Source organism: Odontomachus brunneus, unplaced genomic scaffold (assembly GCF_010583005.1).
Source record: "Odontomachus brunneus isolate Ranch 3 - 2012 unplaced genomic scaffold, Obru_v1 Obru_scaffold_013, whole genome shotgun sequence".
NCBI lineage: Eukaryota > Metazoa > Arthropoda > Insecta > Hymenoptera > Formicidae > Odontomachus > Odontomachus brunneus.
Genome location: NW_022639463.1, coordinates 1,689,318 through 1,705,284, shown reverse-complemented (window position 1 = coordinate 1,705,284; position 15,967 = coordinate 1,689,318). Strand labels below are relative to the sequence as shown.

Here is a 15,967-nt window from a genome sequence, read left to right as displayed (position 1 = left end):
GTGGGAGGAGGAGGAGGAGGAGGAGGAGGAGGAGGAGGAGGAAAGAGGGTGGTGGCGGCGGTGGCGGATCGGTGGAGCGATTTGTCCCGTCTGTTAATTAGTGAAAAAACGGACTATGAATCTCGAGCGATCGTATATTACCGCGGGCGTAATGGATGGGATTACAGCTGCTGTGTTAAATTAAACCGGCCGCCGGCCACGGGTACGGTACAGTACGTTATGTGGATATAGGTGCGCACACCGACCAGTGACACAGGGAGTTTCCTTCTTCCGTGTATATGTATTACCCATGTACAGCAAGTACAGTTACCTATGGTGCTTCCACTCACTTTCGTCTCACTCTCTCCGCGCTGACTCGCCGGGCACGAGTGTTCTTCTCTCTACGAAATGTGGTGCATTACACATAATTGTGTCCAGCGACATGTCGACTCCGCGCAGTTCGAGCAGCAACGAGTGGTGAAGAGCACAACTGAACATGACCGTACACTAATGCAACGCGAGTTTCAGTGATTTTCAGCAACTTTTGGTGATAACTCCATAACGCGATGAAGTTGCGCTTGGTATCATTGAAATCCTCAAAAGAGACCTTAGGTTAGGCTAAGTTAGATTAAGTGTTGCTTCAATAAATATCTTGAATCTCTGAGTTCATTCTTCCAAATGTTTGCGAGGCCATTTATTGTCTTCCGCTGTCCAGCTTCCATGTCGGATTCAAATATCGGATTTATCCGGTGTTGCTGCAGTTGCAGCGGCACATACGTATTGATCGTTGTTCAGGTGAGCGAGATGGTAGATGTAAATAGGAAATGGCTGTGAGGCGAGCGGAACGAACGATTGTCGCAGTCTCCTTAATTTGTTTCCTCGTTGTCATCGTTAATTCGTTAATATACTCGCAATGCATGCCGTTTTATATCAAGGAAGCGACTCGTTGGTGAATACACAAAGGAACCAACGGCATAGCGATTCCGACCAGGAATTCGCAGCGACATCTAGCAGATCTGTTCCTTATCCCGGTAACACAATTAGGAGATACCGGTGATTTGAAACGGAAGAACAAATCTCTCCCTTTTATCTATACGGAAAATATAAGTATTTCCTTCCTTTCTCGGACGTGTGTGTGTGTGTGTGTCAGTGTGTGTGTGTGTGTGTGTGTGTATATATACGTGGGACGTGCACATATAAGTGTACTATGTGTCTACACACACGTGCGAGAAGAAGGGCATTCGGGAAAGGGAACCTGGGAAAAGAAGAGAGAGCCCACAGAAGCAAGGAGAGATAGATTACTCCGCCATTCTTGCAATTTCCCTGTCGTATCGAGGCTCGTAAATTCCCGGTGAAATATGCGAAGGGGCGCCTGGTGCGGGCAGCACGCTGCTGCTCTGCCCTGCTCTCCACTCACCCGCACACTCGTCCACCCTCCGCCACCGCCCTTTACTCCCTTGATAGGGGCTGCTGTAGCAAGGGGTTTGTCTCTACCGGGGCTTCAACGTATCGCGGCAGGGTGCGAAATACCCGGAATTAGCCTTATCTGTTCCATCACCTTCGCGTATTCCCAAATTTTGGCTCTTCTTGCGAAGGAACACTGAGAAAAACATAAAGTTGCAGGATACAAAGCCGAAGAAGCTAGATGAAATCTGGCAACCATTTTTGTAACACGGAAGAACAGATGTATTGTATTACCTTTTTTTCATCTTGAAGCTTAATCCGTCAAAGTTTTTGTCGTCTTCGTTGTTGATCAATATTCGAGCTTAAAATGCTAGAAAGGAAAAATTGGTTCCAGTTAGAGGAAACAATGTACATTTGAAGTTTAAGTAAACGTTTCTAAATATCTTTTTAATATACTGTTGCAATGTTATATGAATAAATTTTATTTAAAAAATGGTTCGAACGAGGTATAATGTAATACTCGTAGTTATTATAGGCGGTATAGAACTCCAAGTTTTTAATCAGGTCGAAAAAAGCCCACAATGCTTTGAGATACAAACTCGTTACGCGCACCCCTCTCGCGTGATAGCGGTTGGCGAGCTATAGAATTGGTATCTAAATCGGAGGGTCGCTAGTTGAGTAACTTTCTGATACAAGAGGAGGGATGTTTGTCAGATCGAAGATGGGGAGAAAAGTCTGCGGTTGTAGATAAGAGTAGAAGAAGTGGCTAGAGCAACCTGGAGAGGGTACAAACGGTGAAGCCATACTTTCATGTTGGGTAGAAGGAAAAAAGAAGAGAAGGAAAGAAGAAGATGACGAAGAGGGGAAAGGAGGAGAGAAGCTTATATCACCGCAGACGCGCGCTGGGGCTGCAATTCGACCCCTATATTTAATTTTACTACTAGTGGGAAGGCTGTGGATGGAATAGGTGGTAGAAATGAGATGAGGAGGAATCGTCGTTTAATCTAACCGCGATCCTATCTCCCCGGAATTTATCATTCGATAAACTGCAGCTCCCATGTAACACATCCGAGAACTTCCGAATCGTTGTTCCGTCAATACTTCGAAAGTACCGTTTGTTATCAGTTACGTAATGCCTTCTACAAATAAAATACGGTAAAATCTCCGTTTTTTAAAACATATGATGAACAACGGATTCAAGAAATAATCACACACAGCTCTGTGAGACTAAAAACTCTTTGAAAAAGTTCACAAACGTATCTACGAGAAATATAGAATCAACAACTTGAGTTTGGGATTCTCCGCGTTCATCATTTTGAAGCTATAGCGTGACTAAGAAGATAAGTGATATCCACGAGCTTGAACATTTCACGAAGGGTCTGTCACGACAGTAACGTTATTGATTTGACGTCTTGTAGTTCGCTTCAGCCGTTGAAACAAACACAAAGTGAAATTGGTGCCATTGGTGTTTTACACCCTGAATTCTTGGCTACAACATCCGGCTGTTGCAAACAAGTAATTGCACAGCTCCTCGAAGATCACACGATGTTTTGCGGAAGGGTAACAGGATAATTGCTAGTTTATGAATCGTATTCTATCCCTCTTCGTGTTACTTCTATAGCACCACGGTTATTTCCGTGTAATTCTCACACCCTGCTTTGCTCTTAACTTAATGTTGTTTCCCTCACTCCATTAAAAGCCACGCCACTCGGCTCGTTTCACTTCCCACGCTGCGGTTGCGGCCTTGCGGTCGCACTCGCCTATACCCTCCTCACTCTTTCGAGTGTGCAGACAGTCACGTTCCATTACCCTCTTGGCCAAGCAATTCTTACATCTAGTGTTCTTGCGCTGTCACTAAAAGAATTTGGAACTGATTTGTGCATCTCCGACGAAAACTAGTCGCGATCGCGATTGCCAAAGCTCTCCGTTATTTCAACGTAATAATTAACGAATCCTGTTACTTTGCAAATTTACGTAGGACTTCAGAAAGGGGCGAAGACTCTAATGCATACGCATCCACCAAACCGAGTAAAAAATGTTGAACATGGTTCAAGGTGGACTGAAGAAGTTAATATTGTTAGAAATAAGAGCGACTTACGCTCTTTTAATAAGATAAGACTAGGAGAAAATCATATTATCTTAATCTATTAAGATTTATGGTTATATATAAAAAATTGTTGGGCATTATTACGAGCTTGTCTGGCGACTAGTTTCATTGTCAGGTGCGCCAGGTAAAATTGATTATTAATGGCATTGTGAAATGCATGTTTCAATCACACAGCACATTTCGCGTATTTCCCAACCTGTCGACGCGAAACGACGAGGCAATCTGAATTCTCCCAGATCTAGTTTAGAAGTGATGACAGTTATGGATCCCGCCATCGTAGCGCCGTGCCAACCAGTGATGTCGTTTGTCATTCCCTCTTCGCCGCACGACTCTCCCGCAAACGTTAGTAACAGCAACCCTCAAAAGCGAATCGCCGACGTAAACGTGGATAGGGGTGGAAGCAATTAAAACATCCACTTGCAGCGCTTAATATCCAATCTACAGCGCATTTTTATTAGCATCCTTTGTAATAAGGTGCAATCGCGATCTCGCCGCTCGGCGGATCGGGTGCATCGTCTAAACTCGATCTCCATAAATCACATTGAATATTCGGCCGGTATCTGCCATTCGTGTCTCGAATTTTCGAGCGATTAAGTATTCATCCACGACTCAAACCTTTGAATTAATGTTCCGTAACACTTTTCAAATATTCCTTCGTAAACTCTCCTAGAGTCGCATATGTTTGCATTCTTCCGAATGATAAAGAGCCCATTCGTCATGTCACAGTGAAGGAAACAGCGCTGGCATTCAAACGCTATTAATTTCCCCAAAGAAACTCACCGGTCCGTAAAAAAGTCTATCAGAAGGAATAAAAAGGAAATTATGCCACACTCCATTTTTTTCGGGTACGCGGGACGCATAGGTCACACCCCGAGGACCATTGTTGCACGGTCTCATGGCAGCAGGCAGTCACCATGCAATCACACCCTAAAGGGCATGCTAGCCGGAACGATATCCCATTGGTGGAACGCGGCACGGACATGCGGTTTTATTTCTGGTTTATTAGAGAACATTCTAAACAAGATTACGAGTGTGAAAAATAAATCGATGCGATGGCAGCGACTAGGGAATACATAACGAATATCACGAGGTATCCAGCTGAACGCGCATAGTTCGTGGATGTTTTGTGCATAGTTCTAAATAAGCACCTAAAAAAGTGCAAGAGAGAGAAGTTGCACGTAAATAAATGCAGGAATGCTGTACTTCAAGTTCCACGCGTTACATTGCAGTGCGAAATGCAGCTATGCCAAGAAAATGTGGACGGGAATTTACGATTGTGTGCGTACGGTCTCGTCGAATCGTAGTTCAAGCGTAAACTCTAAAGGGGGAACAAGTTGCAATTTTGTGAAGAAGCAATGATCGCACTGCAATTCATATATTTCACATATTTTTCTGCATCCTTTTTATCTTAGAGAGAGAGAGAGAGAGAGAGAGAGAGAGATGGAAATGAGAATGAGTGAGAATCTTTTACACTCGTGATATAAGAATTTCACTTTAAAACGCTGCGCTAAAATTATTAGACATTTTTCGTCGCGGCAAACGTAAATTACAGATGTAATGCAAACCGACATAAGTCCCGACAAGCTTAATTAAGACTTTCCTCGTTAAACTCCGTAATTAGGTGGGGACTGATATAGTAAGACGAGTAAGACAGGCATGCACCCATTGTGCATTGATGACACGTTGGAGTAGGAAGCTCTCCGAAGTCGTTCTTCACAAGCCCCACCTCACAGGCTTCTATCCCTCTGCCCTAGCCCGTCCCCCTTTTACCCCCGTCACAAAATCCCGTCGTACCGCAGGAAGGGTAGACTGGATCCCTAGAAACGCTCGGTCCACCATAGTAAATCAGGCAGTCGCAGGCGGTCCTTCTGATCTATCCGGAGCGGAGGTGCTGCGAGACGCGTCAAAGTTAGCCTGTCCCACTCTCTCTCCATCTTGAAAGTAGTGAAATAACTCCTGTAAGTAACTCTATCTAGCCCGTGGAATCGCTTATGGCTCATAAACGCCTCGTAACTTAGCGCGGTGGCACGCGCCCCTCGAGAAATACTGCCGTACAGTTTCCGTCCATGGTGCGCCGGAGTAGACGACTTCGTCTTGAAGTGATGCTAAAGTGAATCAGTTTAATTAACGACTGCGGCTACGAACGCTTTTTTTCATAGCTAATTATGTGCCACAATGGAGGTTCACATCGTCAGATGGAAAAATCGCAGGTAATTAGGCGAATTTATTCTCTGTAAATTATCATTGTAACAAACAATGTAGATACACGCGCTTCACAACCCAGAATTTTGGTAGAATAAGTACGCAGGCGTAAATACGAAAATACGTACATTCCACGAATAAATATTTGATCGTTAGATTTGAAAGCCACACAAACCTATTCTGCCACTAACAAGTCGAAGTTGAAGCGAATAAAACCAGTAAACAGCTGTGGAGACAAACGGTAAATAGCAAAAAACATACACACACTGTTTGCAAAATCAGTTGTAGTTGAGCCATCATGGCGCAGTTGAAATCTCCTAAAAGCAAATAATCGGCTTAGCCGTGGCGCGCGACATAAATGAAAAATATCGGTTTTCTAACGGCTGAATGGCGAGGGGGGCGAGCCGTAACTTCAGATCCCGATAACGGTTCGCGAGTTCCAAACATAATTTACAAAGTCAATTTACAACGGATTAATTAAAAACATTGATAATACCCCGACTTTAATTAATCACGCTTGGGGGCTAACGCGAACGGCGGTAACGAACGATACCGAAATTAATTAAAATTAATGAAGCATAAACGGAAGTAGCGATAACATGACGAATCGGTGCAACCATCGGCAGCCACGTCGGCGCTAGTGTCGGGTGTCGAGGCGCGCACACAAGCACTAGAGCGCTATCCAAAACTAAATCTCCCGCTATTGACAAAGCACCATGGCGTCTCTCGGCTGGCACGGCGGTCCGACGCGCGCTAAACAAACGTCCAATTTTCGGCCGGCACTGCCGGCCGTCGGCTGCAATTTAAACTAAAACGAAAATGCATTATTTGCCGGCAGAGCGGCGCGGTGTTGCGTCGCGTCCCGGTTAAATCGACGAAAATAGTGGAACGCGCCGCGCCATGCAACGCCCGCCCGCACGCACGCACGCACGCACGCACGCGCGCACGCATATTTACGCATACCGACGCGAAATCGCGAGTGTACACGTAGAAACGATACGCGTCCTGAGTTTACATCGTTGATGTATGTTCTCGGCGGCGATCGATCTCTCTCACGCGAACTGCTAATTGTGTGGCGTCATAACTCTCCGCGCGCGTCTCATCCCCTGTCTGTGCCACCCTCTTGCGTCTCCCCCGCCGTCGCCCGTCGCACACCAGCTCACTCATCTCCACTCTGTGTGTTAGAAATATGTGCTTGTGTGTGCATTTGCCCGTGGTGACGGACGAGTATGTACTACCGCGCTCGGAGTTTACCGCGTGGTGTTTCGCGCTTTCCACTTTTCTATCGGGAATCTTCGCCAATGATTCTTAATTTCGGATTTAATCGCGTTTTTAAACTCGAGCTCTCGAGCTTTGACTTTTATCGCCTCCTATCTTCAAAAGTCGACGATACGGTTTCCTCGATTTATGATGATATGATATGACGGAATCAACCCGTTGGTTTCAAAATTAACAATCAGTACAAGCTATATCGTGTAGTATTATGTCAACATATTGGATAGGATCTATTAGAATCGCTTCGAGTTGGACCTAATAAATAGCTATTGTTTAAAAGAAGGAAAGTAAACTGAGTAATTGCTTTTCTTAACAATAGAACGATATTTGTTTATGTTTACTGTATGTGACATTTTAAAAAATACGGTTAAATAATTGAAAATCTGTCTGTGAAAAATCGTGCATATTTCAAATGATACAATTTATGTAATGTTGAGGAACTATCCACTCTGTGAGATCGAATTGATTATCTTGTACCTGGCGTGATGATAAAGGGTGTGTGAAAGCACATGGATATATTATAGCGATGTTGTTTACGACGGTCCGCCAGTCTTTCGGGCCATTGCCGATTAGTGGCTGGCCCATTTCACTTCATCATGTACGAGCCAGAAACGGAAGCCGTCGCATGGCGCGAGTGGATATTCCGTGAATTCTAGTTACTTAATCGCTCGTCTATTTATCAAGTGTTTAGATTTTGGAGATTTTAGGTATTGTTCTAAACTAGCAAATATTTTCTTGTCGCTATTATAAAACCGATATTTATTTTGCGTAATGGTCACAGGCTCTTCGGCCAATTCTGCCTGCTACATCGCGATATTTCAATGAAGACAGTGTACCATTCACGTGTGTATATACTGTTTGAATGAGACTACGCTTCATCGTTCTATAGACCACTATTTCTATTCATGCCTGCGTTTGAAAACATCATAATGTCGGAACGAGTTGATTTTCTCTGTGTCGATTCTACAATCTTACTTAAGTTATATTTACTTATTTATACTTTGTGTATATTTATACACTATGTTATTTATATATTGTGATTTGATAAATGGTGCCATAAGTTAAATATTCACCTAGCGAATATATAAAATTGATTTTCTCAAAAACAAAGCTTTGTTTTGTGTTGAAAAATATTTATTTTATACTCTCATCTTATTTTTGCATAAAGAATTATCCATTTTACGATTGTGAACGATTGAAAAAGAACCAAAATCACAAATTTCACATTATGATATCTCGATTTCCAATGCTGTCGCCCACTGGCATTTTGCTGGAAAACACTTTCAGTTATCTTCCTTGCAATATATTTCAAATCGAAGTGAATAAGTAAAGAGTCCTTTTCTGAACATTTACCGTGTATATATTCGTGTTTTATGTATGTAGAAATTATATTTTCCATAATATGAATCATATTATTCTGCTTATTATTTCTTTTGTCCCTGTTCTATCGAGTTGATAAGAGCAGTGGGTAAATCTAGACGGTGCGCAGAAAGCAATATAGAGAAAATTGCTGTAGTAGCGCTAATGTCACCCCTTGCGTTGAGATAAGAAGCTCGAGCAACCTCCCACTCCTCTCTTCTTTTCTTCCACCCCACGATGAGGCACATGGCGTGAATTATGAGGCTGATTTTTATTATTCGCGTACTTCCACCGCCACCACCACCGCCTCCACCTTCTCCGTCTTACAGCCACTCAGCTCGTTTTTTCCTATCTACGAGTACTCATAGGCGCCGGCTGCGCAACCGGCGGAAACTTTCTCGGCGACGAGAAAGAGAGAGAGCAGTAGGGCCGAACATCACCGAAGTTGCGTTATAAGAAAGACTTAGAAGGAATCGAAAGAAAAATGTAACTTTCTTTTGCAGTTGGAAAGTCATAACGCGATAAATATTTGTTCGCTAGTAAAAATATAGACGTGTAGAAACTTATTTTGGAAAGATACTTACTCTTTTGGAAAGATACAATATGGTAGTATCACATTTCAAATCGTGGACGTGAATTATGTGATATATACAAAAAATCTAGATATATATATATATATATATATATATATATATATATATATATATACATATATCAATTCAAAATTTTAACAGATATATTTTTGTTAAAAATAAATGTAACGTGAACATAATTTATGATATTATTATGAGAGCATAAACTTAATGAGCCTGTGCTTTATACCTACAGTTAATTTCTATAATTTTGCTTGCAAAAACAATATAACTACGCAGTGAATCATCAGATTACATTTATGTGGCTATATTGTTAATAGAACCTTCTACAATACAGTCGATGAATGTTTCAACAATCACTTAAAATTGCTCATATATTTACAAATTTTTGTCGGATCGCACTTCAACTCACATAAGCATGATGTACTGTTAGGCAATACAGTATATTCTCTCTCGTATATTTGTCGCCGATAGGAAAGAATTGCAAAGAGTATCGATGGGCTTCCACGGAGGGGCGGACGAAGTAAACCCGTGCCTTTTCGTAGCCCGACGGACCGCATTCTTCCTCGTGACTTTAGGCATTGTTCCTTCTGGATCTTTCTCTAGTCCTTCTTTCCCTTTTTCGGTCTCCCTTAGGTCCCACCTCATCCTACCGGTTGGCATCCGTCTAACCGGGGATCGCTTATAACAAGCTGAATGTTGGAGTTTTTTGCCTGACTTTTTTTCTTCGGTACCTCCCGGTACAGACGAAACACGTCACCCGCCGATTTATGGCTTCGCAGATGACCGACTGTTATCCACGTCCACTTATAACTATGTACTTGCCCGACCTTGAAAAGACCAATGGCCATGGAACGGTCCTTCGAAAGTGTCTTAGGCGAAGTATAACATTTCACACAAGGCTCGCGTAATTTTTACTAAACTCATCACGTTCTAAAATTATTCACTGATAAGATTATAAGGAATCGAAGCGTACGCTCGAGTAGTAAAACTAACCTCACACATTTTAACACATTTTAACAATTCGCAAGAACCTATCCTAACTCAAGAAAAAGTTAAGTAGAAACGTACCGATATTCTCACGGAATTATCGGAATTATCGTGTGGAAGTGTGCCTGACGCAAGTTTCTGTAATAGTCGTTGAAGCGTGCACACGCTACTTACAATTAGTCGTAAAAGTTCGTGTTCCGCCTAATAATGGATTTGCTCACGAAGAACAAATTAGCGGAACGATATATCTTTCTGACGCCCCTTGCGAATCCGTGTGTTCTTGCACGTAAACGATTATCCGATATTTAATTCGCGTGCATACACGCCATGGGATGTGTCTATATATATACATGCATATACTCGTGATTTCCATGTAAACGAGAGAAAAGTACATCGCGCATTTTAATTAAACTCGAGTATATCAGTACGTGTATGTTCTACGAAATTCTTATCTTGTAGAAAATGTGATGGGGTTCGTTAACCTTGCAATTTTAAGTGGAACCGTAATTCTACTTCCTTTATAATAAAATATATTGCTCAAGTATAAGAACAAAAAAATATCCAGAGTTTACGCTTTCAAACCATATTCTCAAAATATATTCAACTGTTTCCAAACACATAAGGCCGTATTCTGGTTATAAACTGGTTATAATTAGCGTTAAACGTGCGCTCAAGATACAACTATATTTTTATTTAATTTCTTTATGCAAATTATTACTAATGTTTCCCCTTCTCAGTTTACTAGCGCTAAAAAGACACTCAGAGTCGAAGACGATATCGGAATTATATTGCTGCCTCTTTTCCGCCATGTTGAGCGGTCCTCTCAATGTACGTCATTTATCTTACTTCGTGCCGTAAGCCTCTGTCATCGCGGAGATTAAGTTAAAATTATGTGTTTTCGAGGTTTCTCAAAATAAATTTGCTTTAATGTTGGTAAAAAAGTATTAATATCAAATTATTCGTATACATATATTGTTCTAAACAATGTTTCTATCCAAATATAGTAATAAGAGCTAATAGTACGCATCTGTAGTGTCTGTATTAGTTAAATTTATATAGTAATCAAGATATTGTATATCCAGACTGTTTTACCGACAGTTTTCAAATTGGAAATTTTATTTCCTTTTTTGTATTTTAATTATCAAAGTCCTATAGTTTCTCACACAGATGATGATGAATGATGAATATGTAGCTTTAACATTGAATATGTAGGCAACATTTTAATTATTATACTTATTATATCATTCTTTTGTATTAGCATTATCACAATCCAAAAATATGCTTTTGCTACAGACTAGCAATTACTGGGATATAAAATCTCATATATGAATATTTAGACACGTGATACCCGTGATTAAAAATTTCGTAAAACCCTGAATTTGATAAGTGATTTAGGCATCATAGACACCTAGTCCGCGAGTTATTGGGATATTCCGAAGCGACAAATATTTGACGTGAGAAAATGCTGGCACGTCACTAACCGCGATAATCAGATCAACGACTGCGACGAGAAAATTACAACGTGCGCAAGAGAGCGGAAGCAGGATAAACGGGCATACGGTAGAAAGGAGCGTGAGCAACTCTACACGCGCCCATGGATTAAAGAGTTATTTGAGTCTCGGAGGCGGCCATAATTCTCTCAGGCTATTCCCGTCCCGCGCGCACACGCTCGCTCCACCGGAATATTTTAACATCGGGGGTGGGTGGCAGCCCGGCTGATTCTGTGCCTGGATGGGTTTAGGTTGGGACACGAGACACGCAACACACACACATGCGCGCGCGCGCGCGTTCGCGCACAACACACACACACGCACATATATATATAGAATAGAATGTAGGAGGGTTGGTGGATGAGATGGGGTCCGCAACTCCACGCAGCTGACAGCTGTTCCCTCGGTGGGCAGACCGGGTCGGTGGGGAGGATTCAGCCTAGTCGCGCCCCTTCTATAATGGCTCCCTTTTCTTCCTTCCCCTACCTACAACAGTATGGCTGGCGCCGGTTGTCTCTTTCGCTCTCTCTAGGTCCAGTTACGTCATATCCACTCCGCCGTTGCTCCTTCTCTATGCCACTGATGACGTCAGGGCCACGCTTCGCCGAGCTGTGACGTAGACGTGGCGTCATCGCCGATAGAGCAGTCGTCGATGGAACATCGACCACTAGAGGCGCGCTGATCGTGGCACGAAACCATTAGTCCGCGATGTGAATTGCACGATTGTACGGAACACAAGATAAATTAGCAGACATGACGGATCAATGAGAGTTGTGTGCCAGACGATGACTAAGATTAGATGAACAGTAAAATGATATAAAATAATCGTGTTATGCGTGACTTTATTTGCTAGAAAAGCTATCAGCATGTGAAAGCAATTATGGAAACTACTCTACAAAGGGTTTATTTCAATTTTTTTTTTTTCTTTCTTTAAAGTATCTGATTAGTGTGGAAAAGACATCACAAATATTATTTAAACTAATCAATTTATTACAGTTTGTCGATGGAAAATTATAGTCAAATGTTAATGGGAGTACTCATATTTTTTCTCATTGATTAAACCAAGTACGCCTAAAAATTCGTTACGAGCCATTAAGCATACTCGATAGGAATTAACCTAGTAACCTTGCCCATCATCAAGGTCGACCGTATATGTGTCGACGTACCCGGACCGGATTGAATACGAAAACGGAAAGGGAAAGGACAGGAACACGCGATAGAATGACGACTCAGATAACACACTGTATACTTTCACCACGCGAACGGTGGCAACATCGTCAGCGATAGGCAGCAATCGTAAAACAAGCGTTTTACGAGGCTCGACCGCGGAAGGGGAAACGCTGCTATGGTTGAGTGGGGCTCTCACGGTTTACGAGCGCATAACAGACGCGTTTATAGCCGCGATCACATGGTTCGCGCATACCTACAGCTATATAACTGAGTCGCATAACCCAGTACGGAGTAAACAAATCGTAAAGCTCGGTTTCGGATTTACTGACCTGCCGCAATACACGGAAAGCGATACAGAGAACCAACCAGCCAGCCGGCAATGATAACCAGCCACTTCCCCTGTTCGGTTCTCTGACCGAGTAAGAGGGGAACTGTCATGCTAATGGCATGCGATCGAGATATCGTTACAAGCATGCGCGCAAAAGGGTTACGAGCCCGTAATTGTGACAAATGAAGTAGATAATATATAGCTTAAGATAAACTATATCAGGGCATTGTCTGAAGAAGCTAGAATATAGTTGGTGATCTAATCATGCCAAACATTTTCTAACACACCATTTTGTGCAAACATGACATTTTGTATAGCATGTTAATTTATAAACAATTATATGTGACGTATCTATGGGTCATTACGCTATGTAAATATTGTCATTTGTGAATTCCAAAAACTACATGGATCAATTATTGGAAAAGACTATCATGTTACGATTCTCAACTATAAATTAATTTGCTAGGACTAATTAGTTAGCTTGATTCGATTAGCGATTAAGTCTTATTGTTTACGATTTGCCGTGCAAAATAATTACACTATACAAAACTACATTGAAATTATAGTTTAAAGTATTATTACACTATTTTCGAAAATTTTTATATTAATATTTTTTATATTAATATATATATTAATTTTTGATAAAATTAATTAAAATATCAAAATGCACAATTTTATGTAAATAATATTTTCATGTGCCTCTGTTAGCATTGTGTTCTAATCGGATAATAATGGTATCATCAAATTGTTCAAGCGTTTATATCGGCAATGCAGTTATAACATTAATACACTATTTTGGCCACTGTCTACAATTGTAATAGCTGTGCTATTGTATTGCATTAAAGAAAATTTTAACTTTGTCGAATAGAAACACGGTCGAAGCTTTTGCGTACTCGTACAGAGCCACGAAGGTGATTTATTCGAGTTAATTCCAATTCCATTGGAGCCGCGATGGCAGTCAGGAGGGAAGGGCAGAGACGAGGCAGCCTGGGGTGGAGGGTGGATATTCTTATGCAATTTGCCAGAAAGGTTCAAGAACCCGGGAGATCCCGCAATTTATCTTGCCTTATGTTACGCCGAGCCAAGGCAACGGAAGATAGATGGCGTCACTGCTTCCAACCCCCTCATACGTCCCCGCACCGCACCACCACGGGTCAACCACCCAAACCCCGTACAGACCCCTGCGACCACCCCTTCCCCTAGCCAATGAGGGACGACCGCGGTGGCCATCTTGGATGGAGAGTTATTGAACGAAAAAGATGAGTAAGAAACTTGTTATGGGGGTGCGTTCTCTCTGCGCCGTTGGGACTTGGACGAAAGAAGGCGGAGGAAGAAGCAAACGGGGCTTAGAAGCTTGGAGGAGTAGCTACAAGGGATTGTTGGCGCTATATTGATCAATTGCTTTACCGTGCTTTGCGCCACTTTCGTGATATAGACCACAATGCTCTCGGAAGTGCGATACCCGCTGTGAAGCCACCGCGCGAGTGTGACTAATTATATATAACGATTATACTTCCTAAAATTCACGAGCTCTACCAGTGTCTGATTTCTCATGAAGGACATATAACGAGCTCGCCTTTAATGCACGTGTTACTTGTGTCTTTATTCCTGATTATTATCAGTGATTAAAAGCGATTAGAAAAAAATTATAAACGAGGGGAAGTGATTATGTTTCACCGTATTACATTATTATCTTTAAATTTCTTCATTTTTTTCGAATAAAATTACTTGTTTACTTTATAATTTTTATCGTACGCCATTTTTTGTTGAACACGCGGTCGAACTTTTACTCAGGAATTTTTATCGATACGCATGATCATGAAAACAAACCCCGTATCGTTGGGCACGTGGTGGGAGCTTCAGAACATGGGTGGTCTGATGGTTGCATTTCACGAATGCCTCACGCGTTCTCAGTTTATGGGCACGTGCGCGCGAGGTGTCGCGTAACTAAATTTCACCTTGAGGTTTCAACAAATCGCCTAAGCCACAGCTAGCCAGGAGGTAGCTGCATTACTTCACGCATGCACGGTGCTCGATCGTGAGTGATTTGACAATGTGAACAATTAAGTAGATGAGCTGTGACATGCATTCGGAAAGAACAAACCCTCACCGGCCGTATACAAACATATTAATATTTATAAATTGATAGAAGCTATATGAGTTTCCTCGAATTTAATTAGATATGTAGTGCCATTGGGCCACTATAAGCTTATAAATGATTCTTCTTAGACAGAATAGATATTAATCAATTTTTTTCCAATAGGACTATTAAGAAACTCAGAATTTTAAAATTACAGTATAGTTAAATAGATCCGATTATTCGTTTTTAACAAACGTCGAGTGACTCGGATAGATTAGATATGAGTAAAAATACAGACATAGATAAGAAATCGGATATATCACGTACAAATTATACAATTCGAATAATTGATCACATTTGCAGAGTTCTACATGACATAGGGCGATAGATGGTTAACCTCACTTGGCACAGTAGTATCAACATGATCTTATTTCACGAATATATATATGTCTCTTACCTGCTTGTATCTTTTCTTTGAATATGTTCAAGTATTCCGTGCATCTCTACTGATGAGTGAAATATGTGTTTTATCGAGGTATAAATCTTAAATGATACGATAATACGATTCGTGTCACAGATACCCGTAAGACTTATCCACTGCCGACTTATCAGCTTTCGAATCAAGCCAGTTTTTTCCGTACCGACAATGTTCAACGGTTCGCTGAAGGATGGCGCTGTTAGCGCCAGCGTGCAGCGTGCCATCTATGGAGTTTCGCTTGAAACTTCTTACGGGGATAACACGTGCGTGCTGCCCACCAGACGGCGTATCGTGCTCGTCAATGTCCGAGAGAGTGAGAGAGAGAGAGGGACCTCCCCTGCTTATTCTAGTGGCGAAAATGGTGGGGCTGTATATCCATTCCATGCCCGCAACGGCGCAGAATCCCATCGATCATTCGTGCCGTTTCCCCATGTTTCACGCCGCCATGTGTTGCGCAGCGTAGAAAGAGAGAGAGAGAGAGAGAGAGAGAGAGAGAGAGAGAGAGAGAGAGA

At 41.9% G+C, this 15,967-nt stretch overlaps 1 protein-coding gene across 5 annotated transcripts in view; it reads left to right on the top strand.

The window, feature by feature from the left end:
- Positions 1–15,967, top strand: part of LOC116840940 (homeotic protein antennapedia) — a 108,856-nt gene that overhangs the window by 21,457 nt on the left and 71,432 nt on the right. Inside the window, exon 1 of one of the 5 annotated variants that reach the window (XM_032808308.1) lies at positions 4,935–5,700. The exons of the other annotated variants lie outside the window; for them this stretch is intronic. The gene's annotated coding sequence lies outside the window, so the exon portion shown is untranslated. Of the gene's footprint in view, positions 1–4,934; positions 5,701–15,967 lie in introns of those variants that run through there. 5 annotated transcript variants of the gene reach the window in all.